Below are 12,141 nucleotides of genomic sequence, written 5' to 3'. Positions count from 1 at the left end.
AATTAACAAAAATTCACTAATTAAGTTTATTACTAAACACCTGATGGCCCATATTGTAATTTACAAATTGTAGCCGTGGAGTTCCCAAGGCGGATCCATTTGGAATTATTTCTCAGGATGACACCAGTTTCGAGATATTAATTCCCGAACTTTGCGGAGAAATACATTGGCGTTCCAGTTAGATTCTTAACAAAATGTCGCTTTATGCATTGAAGCAATCTGTAGAGTGGTTACTCGAAGAAGCGGACATTACTTCCACAAAAAATGAAATGCATAATCGACTCATTAATAAAAATTCACTAATTAGGTTTTTAACTAATTACCTATGGCCCACATTGCAATTTACAAATTGTAGCCGCGGAGTTCGCAAGACGGATCCACTTGGAATGAATTCTCAGGATGACACCAGTTTTGAGATATTATATAATTCCTGAACTTTGGGGAGAAATGCATTGGCGTTCCAGTTAATTTTGTGCTTCAATGCAAAAATGACGTTTTGTTAAGAAAGTAACTGAAACGACAATGCATTTCTCCGCAAAGTTCCTGAGAATTCGTTCCAAGTGGATCCGCCTTGTGAACTCCACGGCTACAATTTGTAAATTGCAATATGGAAGATAATTAGTTAAAAAAATGAAGCTCCACTAACTTGAAACCTGGGGAAGTGCGAAGCAGTGATGTGCCGGTGTTTCCCTTGTGTTTTCCTTGTGTTTATCTTGTTTTATCCTGTGTTTATCTTGCGTTTAGCAATCCATCACCGTTTTAACACCTGTGCTAAGGCACAACTGGTGGCAAACCGCCATGCACATGGAGCCACCAACACGCACATGGAGCCAAAGCCTTTGCTGATAATAGAAGCGATTTTAACGAATTTCTGTTAATTAATGCGCCTAATGCTTGATTATTCCTGTCTTTTAAATTATTCTGAATCATTTTAGTTTATTATGAATCGGTTTTGATAAATTCTGCACTTGTTTTGACCCTGTTTTGCGCCGACGACAGCCCGGGCCCCTAAAGTGCTTCGCACTTAAAAGTTAATTAGTGATTTTTTGTTAATTAGTTGATTATGTGTTTAGATGTATTGTGCAAGTAATATCCGCCTCTTCAAGTAGACCAGCTCATCAACTAGAATGGTGTTATGTGCCATAGGCAGCCTTTAAAAATTTTTCAAAGTGTTCACTCAAACACCGTGCATATAGACAGCAAGATGCGCGTTAGCTCACCATAACGACGTCTCATCGGAAACATTGTTAGCATGACCCGTATATAGCCACACAGTATACTTCGCGCGCTAGAGAGTAGCTCGTAGGAGCAGACGCAGCCCAAAAATAGGAGTAGAGGTATCGTTAGCACAAGCGGTATACATATATCATGGACACATATATCTCACGAACGAAGGGCTCTTTGAATTGAGTCCCGAGCTTTTACCAGTCCTGGAAGACAAGCCGAAGTTTGATTCGAGGGCTGCCCAAAACGCAAGGCGTAAACGGGAAGATCGAGCAGCCACATACGCAAACAGTTATTAGGCACAATTCGAAAAACGTTGCCTTTACTTACTTAGGTCTCAATATTTCTTCCGTGACGCCATAGATTCTAAGTGCAACTCCTTTACTCTCGTGTTATCTGTAAGAATTTTCAACTACGAAGCCGTGGTCGGCAGCGCGGCCACCTATACTCGCAGAGAGAGAGAGAGAGAGAGAAATAGAACAAAGGAAAGGTAAGGAGGTTGACCAGACGCACGCCCGGTTTGCTACCCTTCACTGGGGGAAGGGGGTATAGGGATGAAAAGATAGAGAGAGAGAGAGAGAGAGAGGAGGTAGAGAGAGCACAGTTGCGCGCACATTTGAACGCTCGCACCAAGTCTACACACGGTCGCCAAGACCTGTCGACTTCAGGTACTGCAAGAATGCTTTCGTCGCTTTCTGTGCCATCGACGCGTACGGCCAGAATCCAAGGATCTTCATTTCCGAAAATAGTCTAGAATCCAGCTGGTTCAATGCTGTCCGGAGAGCTTCACGCTCGACGTCGTACTGGGGACAGAGACATAAGATGTGTTTAATTGTTTCTATAGTGCCACAAGAGTCGCACATGGGCGTATCCCCCATTCCAATGCGGAACGAGTAGGCCTTTGTAAATGCCGCCACCCCGAGCCAGAGGCGGCACAATACTGTCCTCTCAGAGCGGGAAACTTTTGACGGCACTTGTATCTTCAGGATGGATCAAGTCTATGAAGATGACACTTCGGGAGGTTAGGAGAAGACCAATATTTGTGTCATGTCTTTAGCCACGATATGAAGCTTTCTTGCAGCGTCAGTTCTGGATAAGGGGATCGGGACTCGGGTGGGCTGACTGGACTATAGGTGGTGATCGATCACAGTGCATGAACGAACAGCGCAAAAGGCAGACGGAGACGAGACGAAGACGTTCGCTTGTCTTCGCCTCGCTACACACGTCCTTGTCCGCTTTTTGCGCTGTTCGTCGCACTGTGAACGTACTCGCAGCTTGACCTAGCCACAGTCCTGCCATGGCCTAGATCAGTGTGAACGGAGCCCTCTTCAAGTGCAGTTGGAATCGTTTGCAACGCGAGTCTTCATAAATGCGAACCGAGTTTAAATGTCCACATAATCAGTATACATCTCCTGGCATCTTATTTAAGGCGCAAAGTTCCGTAACGTGTTCAACGCACGTGACATTTTCGCGCAATTTTCGGCTGCTATGGATTAGGAAACGAGTTTCGGATCCCGGAAAACATATTGCACCAAATGTTCCCTGCCCCCCATAAACTCGTTTTCTTTCTGCAAGGCGGATGCGGTTGCGCTGATGTTGTTGTTGTTGCCTCAAAATATGGCTCGTACCGACAGGGGGAATTGGCGCTGATGTTGTTGTTGTTGTTGTTGTTGTTGTTGTTGTTGTTGTTGTTGTTGTTGTTGTTGTTGTTGTTGTTGTTGTTGTTGTTGTTGTTGTTGTTGTTGTTGTTGTTGTTGTTGTTGTTGTTGTTGTTGTTGTTGCCTCAAAACATGGCGCGTACCCACGAGGGGGATTGGCCACACTGGATAAAATAAAACATACACCTAACAACGAACAAAGGGGTAAAGGTGAATAATCAAAATTAAGATTTTGGCAACTCCTTAACACAGATTTTAAGATGTCCTATACATAAATTAACTAAATAAAAATTAAGAGAAAGCTAACTACAAAAATAAACATAAAATAACATGTCCCACGGTCGGTACCCTAGCAGCGTAACGTTCCGGATGCATCAATAAATTTGTGTACAGCAGTGATCATAGAACCCTGACTTGTGCCTGATTGACAGGCCCCAAAAGACAAAATGTTTGGCGTTGTAACTGCCAAACCCAGATTACTGCTTGGAAATAACAGAAACATTCTACGGAGGGAGGAGAAGCGGTGGCAAGAAAGAAAGAAATGGTCAATAGTCTCCGGTTGATTACAAAACGAGCAGAGGTCAGTGATTGATAAACCGGATCTATGAAGATAAAAATTTAGGCGGGGAACTCTGCAGCGGAAAGTTGACAGCGTCACCTCACGTTGGCGTGAAAGGCACTTGCTCGTGTTCCAGCGAAATTTTAAATGTTGAAAATCGTCTGAAGAAAGTATGGACGAGTCATGGCAACTTAGCAATAAAAGGCGTTTAAATCTAGCTCCTGTTGTAAAAGAGAAATCAGGAAGAATATTTATGACCGGACCATTTAGTGATGTCGAAGCGAGCGAGTCAGCTGATTCATTTAAAAAGATTCCACTATGTCCGGGGACCCAGACAAAGCGGACTTCGGATAAATTTTCTGGGGCAAGAGTCGAAAATATAAAATATACTCAGTAGGTGTGACTGATTATTGGAAGTAAAATGTGTACAGACCGAAAGCGCATCTGTAACAACTATTACCTTAGAATTCTGTGGACCCAATTTTCGGATGGCAAGAATAACTGCCAGAAATTCTGCAAGAAATATTGGAGTGTAATCAGCGAGACGGAGAGCAAATGACCAGTTGAGTTGATTCGAAAAGATGCCAACACCAGCCTTCTCTAAATTTTGTGATGCGTCTGTAGAAATAACTAAATGAGACGGAAATTGACTAAGATGGTCTTGAAGGAGACCTTCAAGTATGCGCGCAGGAAGAAGGTTCGCGTGTTTTGGAAAAATATCATCAAAAGTGAGTTTTATTTTGAATGAATTAGATTTTGTAGAAATCAGGCGCGGTAGGCTAACTTGAAGTTTTGATAACAGCGATTGAACAAAAATAACTTGTGGCTGTCGGTAACGCCGCCATCCTGTTCTGAAAAATGATTCTGGTGAATTGATGAAAACGGGTTGCAAATTGGAAACGGGTGTATCATAAAGCTTCAGGAAAGTCAGGACAGTAAGTTGCTTAAATCTGGAATCAAGCGGAATAATTCGACTCCAGATAAAGCACATTATTAGCCACAAAACTTGGCAGCCCGAGGCAGAGACGCAGCGCTTGCCTTTCCAGTAGAATTAAAGGCCTTAGATTGTATGCTGCACATCCTGAAAAAAGGACACAACCAAATTCTAGAATGGGGCGGACGTAAAGCTTATAAATCGTCAGCAACGTAGATCTACGCATCCCTGTGTTTCTATTGCTGAACCGGCGCAACAATGCCATTGCACGTTCTCCTTTATTAGCATTTGCTTCTATTTGCTGCTGCCAGTTTAGCTTACCATCATAAGTTATCCCTAAGTACTTCAAAGTTGGAACTTGCGGAATCGGCTGATTACGATAATGAAGAGAAATAGAGACAGGATTTGACAATGGAAACACCAGTAGAGCGCATTTCTTTACGTTAAGCGAAAAAGACAGGCCGTCCAGCCAGGACTCGAGTTCAGACAAATAAGATTGCAAAATTTGGTATAACGTATTAATATCCCTTGCTGATGCGAAAAATGCAATGTCATCAGCATAGAGATAGAGTTGTACATCCTGATGGATTGGCAAAGAAGATAACAAAATATTGAACAAAAGTGGCGAAAGAACTGATCCCTGTGGTACGCCTCTCGTCTGTTTATACGTATCCGATGTCACCCCATCCTTGAAACAAAACAATTCTCTATCGATAAGGAACTCTTGTATCCAGGCTACTAAACAGTCTGGAACAGAACAGCTAACTAATCGAGAAATTAAAATTTCATGTTCGACACTGTCATATGCTTTTTGCATTATCTAAAGTTACCAATGCCGATATATCTCCTGATTGTCCTGCGAGTCGAATGCGGCTTTCTAAATCAACGTGAGCTGACCAAATGGAACATTGAGGCCTAAATCCTATTTCTCTCGAGCACAGAATACCACGAGAAGAAGTAAATTCAAGGAGCCGGACATGAATTACTTTTTCTACAATTTTGACTAGATTCGATGTAAGTGAAATTGGCCGAATGTTGTCCAAGATGTATCCGAGGTTTTGTTTTTTAAGCAAAAGCACAATTTTTGCAATTTTCCAAGAGGTCGGAATCCATGTATATTGTAGTGAACAGTTAACTATATCCAAGAGCTCATCTGGGAAAGAGTGAAACAATAATTTAATCATAGTAATGGTGATACGGTCTGGTCCAGGAGCCGATTGATGTGCAGTTAAGATGACATCGGATAATTCTGTCATGGTAACTTCTACAAATTCAGATGTCGAAATTTTGAACCTCCTCGGTCTGGGACACAGCGAAGAAACGCGTGCTTCAAGCCCTTTCGCGATATTATTTAGTGAATCCGCCGCTTCTTTGGGGGATAGAACAGCAGAAAATGACCATACGGACTGTTGAACATCTTTTTTGTTGCGTAAGAACCTAAAAAGTGCCGATCTTCTTTCTGGTTTTGACAAAGACGTATGTAGTGCATCTTTTTGTCCATCTTTAGCTATCGCCACAGTTCGTTTAAATAGAGCTGTATAGAATTTATAGTCCATCCAATTTTTCGCTGAATGATTATGTTGGAGACTTTTCCACGCTGCTTTTCTTCGCCTATAATCCCGTGTGCAAGCATCGTTCCACCATGATGACTTCGACGGCGAGCTGCAAGACATAACCGTAAACTCAGCAGGCTGAATAGAAGAGTTTAAAATCGATACCACAGAATCAGCCCTCCGTTGTTCATCATAAGTACTCAACGCTGATGAGCCTGCATTTATAGTTGACGTATAAGTTTCATAATCAATGAGTCGTCTTTGTCGTATAATAGGAGCCTGGCGTGAAAGCATAATTTCAAAAGTGATGGGTAAGTGATCGCTACTTGTTCCATTGTCAAAGGTGTCCCAAGATAAAATAGACATGTTAGCAGAGGAGAAAGTCAGATCTAATGCAGAAGAGAATCGCCCGCGCTGATGTTGCTGCTACTGCTGCAGTTATTGTTGTCGTCGTCGTCGTCGTTGTTGTTGATGATGGTGATGATGATGATTGTTAAGGTATCTCCTTTGAAACATGTCTACAAACAGTAACCTAGACTGCGTGAGCTTACTATGTTTTTCTAAATCTCTTGTAATCTATAGCATTGTAGTTATCTATGTTTATCTTGTCATGTTACCTAGGCCTGCGATAATCCCGCTTCCATCTCTTTCCTAATTTTCTGCTGACGTTGCAGCATGGTGAGGAGGCTTTAGCAACTTCTGCCTCAGCGTACGGAAAATTTTATTAACCAGTAAAAAAATTACAACAGTGCAGCGCGCTCAGCTTCTGTCGCTACTTTTTCTTGTGGCGTCGAAGTTGTCGGCTGCAAATGTGGGGCCAACTCACGGACTGCTGGCGTTGAAAAGAGCACAGACAACCCTGTATCAGTGCCAAAAGATGACAATAAAGTATATGGCGCCCTGTATCTGCCTTTGGAACGTCGCTATTGGAAATGACAAATAGAACTTCAGCGTACTAGAAGTTACAGCTTGAGCGATACTGTGAGCAAACATTAGGAAGAAATTGGAAGCAATATTTTTTTTGCAACTTGTTTGGGCAGTAACTAGCGCATGTAATGCGGTACTGAACAAAGGGTTGGGCGCCGGAGAACCGCACTTAAGTTTTGACTGGTTGCCCGGACGATCTCGTTTGAGTGCCCGGATAACGGCTCTGGTTTTTGGCTCAAGGTCACTTGAAGGTTGCCGACAACAGGAACTAAAATCATTTCATGCTTAACACTGAATTAGGACCCCGGTTTAATCACTGAGGACACGGAACCCCGTCGCACAAACATTCGTGCGCCTGGCCTTCGTCCCCACGTATAATTATCTTTTGGCGAATTAGAGACAGCATACGTCTTGCCTATTAGCGTCTGCTTACGCTGAAAAAGATAAGAACTGCAGTTAATTACCCGGGGTTATATAGTAAGACGTTGGTCAAGGCCCTCGAGTGCTTTCTGCTGCGAAAACTTTTATCTCAAAGAGTCTCAGAACGCAGGCGGAAAGCCACCCGCGTGAGAAGCTGTTTTCGTTTCTGGCATACGACGTTTGCGCGCCTCCAGCTTCCTCGTATAGTACCGCGCCTTCATTATCTTTGACGGACAGCTCGTGCTCCGGTGGCCTTGTTGTTTACGCATAGCGTCCAGTCTGACCTACACGCGGTAAAGCTCGCGAGCCACGCTTTCTCGGAAGGCCATGGCAAGCCTCGAGGTGCCGCCGCCTTCGCGAAGGAAAGGCTGTAGCCGAAGTCGCGTTGGCACGACTGCGACATTGGCGCGTCGCGTCGTGTTTCTATAGAGTATCGCATTTCACCTAGATGGAGATGATGCGCTAGGAACATGCGTATGCAAGGGTAGTTCGAGAACGACGAGTTGATACTGGAGAACTCACACGAGAAGATTGCGCGTCGCATTCAAATAATCGGGAATGACACGATAGGAAGACGAATCGTATATGATTTCGCCAGGCATGGGTAGTTCGGTCACCGCGGCGGTGGCCCAGTCATTATGGCGTTGTGCTTCTGAGCTTTCAGGGCACACATCTCGAAACTCGTGCTATCCTTGGAATTCGTTCCAAGTGTATGTGCCATGGAAACTCACCTGTTATAATTCTTAAATTGCGATAGTCGTGTAAAGTATTTAATTTAGAAGTTATTTAGTGCTTTCTCGTTAATTATCCTATTGTGCGTTTCTATGTCCGTCGCTTCGAGTAGTCTAACTTGACAACTGCAACTACGCTATCTGCCACAATCGATTTTTTTTTTCAAATTCTCTATGCTATAAAAAGTGCGGAGCATCCAATCGCTTTGGAACAGCGAAGTCAGCTGCACTCACACAAAAAGCTGTGATTAAGCTTGCCTTATTACGCCCAAAGCGCGATCTAGTGAGCCTGAGCCCCTGCTGCTGTCTGTATTGCTTAAATGACCTGTCATGGAGCCGAGGGTTCAGGAACGCCAAAAGGCTTGACGATAACCGTTATACTGTATATAACAGTTGCTGCAGTGTACCCGAAAACTCCGCTCAGCTTGATTCTCGCTGACTATGCAAGAAGCACGTGATCGGCTCGTGCAATTTGGTTTCAAGAGCAACGATTGAATGAAGCATATGAATAGGAACGTTTGTAATTCTGCTCGAAGCGAGGGATCATCACGCTGTTGGCAGTTCTGACATTTACGACGTCGCTTATACATCGCTTCGTGACAGTTCAACTTTGCGGAAGACGGAAATGAAAGATTCCGTCTGAAACGAAAAGCGTGTTTCTGTTTATTTCTTTATTTTTTTTTAAGCTATTGACCGGAGGAGTATTTGGCCTCCATGGAAATATGGAAAGAGCAGATGCGCATCCGTTGTAACGCCATCGTCGCCATTACGTCGTTCTCACACAGTTATCGTTACGCGGCCATTTTCGTCGTCAAGCTCTCACGTTGTCTACCAAAAGTAGTCGACGATAATATGTGCCGCCATCGCCAAATAGCGTCATCGACGCCTGCAGTATATACTTCGGCAGTATTGCGCTATAGTGCGCGTCCCTTTGATTTACGGAATCCGCCGGAAGCTATATTTAGCGTGTCTGGTTTCTTGCGTGCGCGTGCATAGATGACCCATTCTTTCCTAACGATTTGAATTGCAAGTCGATTAGCACATTTGCTCTTTTTTCCTTCTGTTACACATTTCCTTTTACGCGCACTGCTTCTACGCACGCTATAGTGCTAACCGCCGTTGACACGCAATCGCCGCCGCTGTGAAACCAGGTGGCCGGCCGTTGTCAACATCAGTGAGAAAGCGGCGTGGTCGCGTTGGCTCCACCACTCGCTTCCTCCGCTCCTTGTAGCCACATTTTGCTTTCTCCCCGTACACGCAGCGTAACCCCTACAACTCTGGCGCGCACGCCGTTGACGAAACCATTTACAGTAGACACGTGAATTTATAACGGGGCATGGAAAGACGCGACGACTCACGCACGAAGCGTGTGCGTAGTAAAGCATATATATATACGCGAGGAGGCGGGCGCGTGCTGATTCTCGCGCCTCTCTTGTCGCATAGAGCACGCTGCGAACAGCTTGTGCAGCATGCAGCGACAGACTGCAGCGGGAGGCGACGGCCGCATAGCAGCTCCGGCTCTCGCATCTGCTGCTGTAGCTGCGGCTTGCAGGTTTTGACGGTGCGCCGCCTTTCCAGCGCCAGCCGTGAGTGAGTGACATGTCGGCGGCCGGAAACGCGCAAGCCAGCAGGCTGCCGCTGCTGCGCCGCTACGCTGCCGTCAGGTGTGCGGCCCCAAACAGCGCTGCTGCGGCTCCCCCCGCCAAGCGCCGACTGCGTTCTATAGCGCGCGCGTGCAAAATTCTCGCTGCTCTAAACGCGCGGGCGCGCGCGGAACCACTGCTTTCGCCTTGCGTTGGGCACGAGCTATATACTATATTGCACTGGTTGTGCCAGACTGTGCGTCGTTGTGCGGTGTTATGAGGCGCGCCCGTAAGTGTTCTTCGCGGGCGTATCGTGTGCCTTAGCACGTTGATGCCTTCCCCGGTGCCGGTGTTGCTGATTGGTGTTCGTCGCTCCTACTACTGCTGAAGGAATACTCGCCGGAGGATTAACGGCGCCGCCAGCTTCCTCATGTTCACCGGCTGGCTATCGCCCGTGGAGATCAAACAGTGAGTTGCGAACTGTCCGTTCGAACTCGGGCCCCGCGAATCTTCAGCCACTGCAGCGGAGGCATGCCACGTGATAAATATTAGCGTTCGATCATTGTCGGGGATGTGCAGGAATGGGACCCAGACCGGGAGGGTTGACCGTCGTTTAATGCTAGTTTAACCAACTGAGTGAGCTATGTAGTAGCCTGCCATCATGGATGAAGTTTTTCCTTCCTCCATGCCCGCTGCAGTGGCTGCCACTCCTGGTTCGCGCGAATCTTCGAGGTCTTGGAATTCGCAACAGCGCCCACTACTGGCGGCTTCGACCTCAGCGGTCGACACGAACGGGTGACGCGAACGCATCCGCTGCAGCGAAGTATACACGGGATTATTCCGTGAGCTAGGACGCGCCCTTCCTGAACCTTTTGTCGGTTCGGGTTCCTCCTTTTCCTATTACTATTACAGCCTGTGAGCGTAACGAATGAGCCACGTGGATAGCGGGGGAAAAAAAAATATCCGCGTGGCTTGCGTGGGTGTGCCTCGGCCTACGAGGCTGATGAGGAGAACAGATAATATTATGGTCTGTAATATATGAACCACATTTCTGAACCATTACAAACGAACCACATATTAACCACAACAAACGAAATATTGGCGGCAAGCGAAAAAAAAAGAAAGAAAAGAAAAAGCTGCGACCATGGACTGGCAAAAAAAAAAAAAAAGATGAAAGTTTCAAAGCCAGGTGCAGACATTGCTGAGAGATTTCTTCTAGCGCGTGGCAGTGACAGCACGCATTTGCCCACGTTCATATACCGTATGGAACTTATCCTAGCTGGTTCTACATAGTAATAACAAAGACGTTTAGGAATAGCGGACACGCGGTTAGAGCCACGCTATGCGTTCTGCTTGCAAAAGGGCCTAAGCCAAGGTGTGGTAACGCGCAGGCGCGGTGCTGCCGGCGCTATATACTTCTTGTGTGCGAGTAAGGTCCCTTTAGCGTATACGCAAGCTGTTTGCGTCCGCTGTTTATAACACTATAATAACCACACCTCGGAGTCGATCCAATAGCGGCGTCTCGGTTTGGGTTATGATAAACCGTATAGCGGAAAGTCTCGGCATCCTTTTAATCACTTTGGTTTCTCCAGTTTGCACCTAAATCTGTTTACAGTACGCTCCACTGTTAAGTGGAATACCCCTTTAGCATTTGGTCACTAATTACAGCGGCAGGCATGCAGACTATATTTTTTTGTGTGTGCACAGATGCCGGCATAATGAGTACTATTATCTGCTTTTTACTCTAAATAAAGCAAAAAGTGCTTCAGTTACATTGACTTGTCTACTAGCTAGGTGTTCCATTTAAGAGTGGACCGCATTGTAGACGGTCATTTTTGTATTCCACCTCTTCGGAATGCGGCCGTCACTGCGGCATAGAGTCGAACGCACGAGCTCGCGCCATATAGAAAACAAAACGCCACAGTCGAGGCCTAATTCGTTCTGCAAGAATCACTCACTCAAGTCACCAAACATCTGCGGCGTTGCGTTAAGCCAGAAGAGGAAAAAAAAAATCTTGGAGTGACGTTCCCTTTCAAAGGAGTAGAGTTTCACGTGCACAGGTGCAGCTTGAAATACGAACAGAAGCGTATACGTATAAACGGCGCCCTTGCTTTCCGAAGGCATATATATAACCATACATCATTAATTTTGTTGTTCCTCTTGCGTATATAACCGAAAGAGTCAAGTGTAAGTGAACGCACACATTTCGAACGACCATAACCAGTGCTCTACGTGCACACTGTCAAGTGCGTTGAGGGCTTTCTTTTATTATTTTTTTAATCGTTCTCTTTTTATTTTGATAAGTCATGATGATTATGACCCCCAATAGATGGCGCCAAACTATAGAACTAGCTCGACCGAATTTAGGCTTGCGCAAGTCTGCCTCTTTCTTCATTTCTTCAAATAATCTTTTTGAAGCGTTCGTATCCCAGTCCCTGGTGGAGGTTATGTAGTCTAGGGCGCGTATAAATAAGTATTCCTTTCGCTCGATCCTGGGCTCGTATTCACAAAAACGTCTTACGCTAGATTTTTTTTTTTTTTTGCAACAGAAA

At 45.4% G+C, this 12,141-nt stretch overlaps 1 protein-coding gene across 6 annotated transcripts in view; it reads left to right on the top strand.

The window, feature by feature from the left end:
• LOC119456877 (potassium/sodium hyperpolarization-activated cyclic nucleotide-gated channel 4-like) overlaps positions 1-12,141 on the top strand; it is a 93,801-nt gene that overhangs the window by 31,353 nt on the left and 50,307 nt on the right. The window contains exon 1 of one of the 6 annotated variants that reach the window (XM_049669475.1): positions 9,503-9,670. The exons of 4 other annotated variants lie outside the window; for them this stretch is intronic. The gene's annotated coding sequence lies outside the window, so the exon portion shown is untranslated. One more of the 6 variants, XM_049669471.1, reaches the window with a different exon arrangement.

The sequence above is a fragment of the Dermacentor silvarum genome, chromosome 6 (genome assembly GCF_013339745.2).
Source record: "Dermacentor silvarum isolate Dsil-2018 chromosome 6, BIME_Dsil_1.4, whole genome shotgun sequence".
In the NCBI taxonomy this organism is placed as follows: Eukaryota; Metazoa; Arthropoda; class Arachnida; order Ixodida; family Ixodidae; genus Dermacentor; species Dermacentor silvarum.
This window is presented reverse-complemented; position numbering and strand designations above follow the sequence as displayed.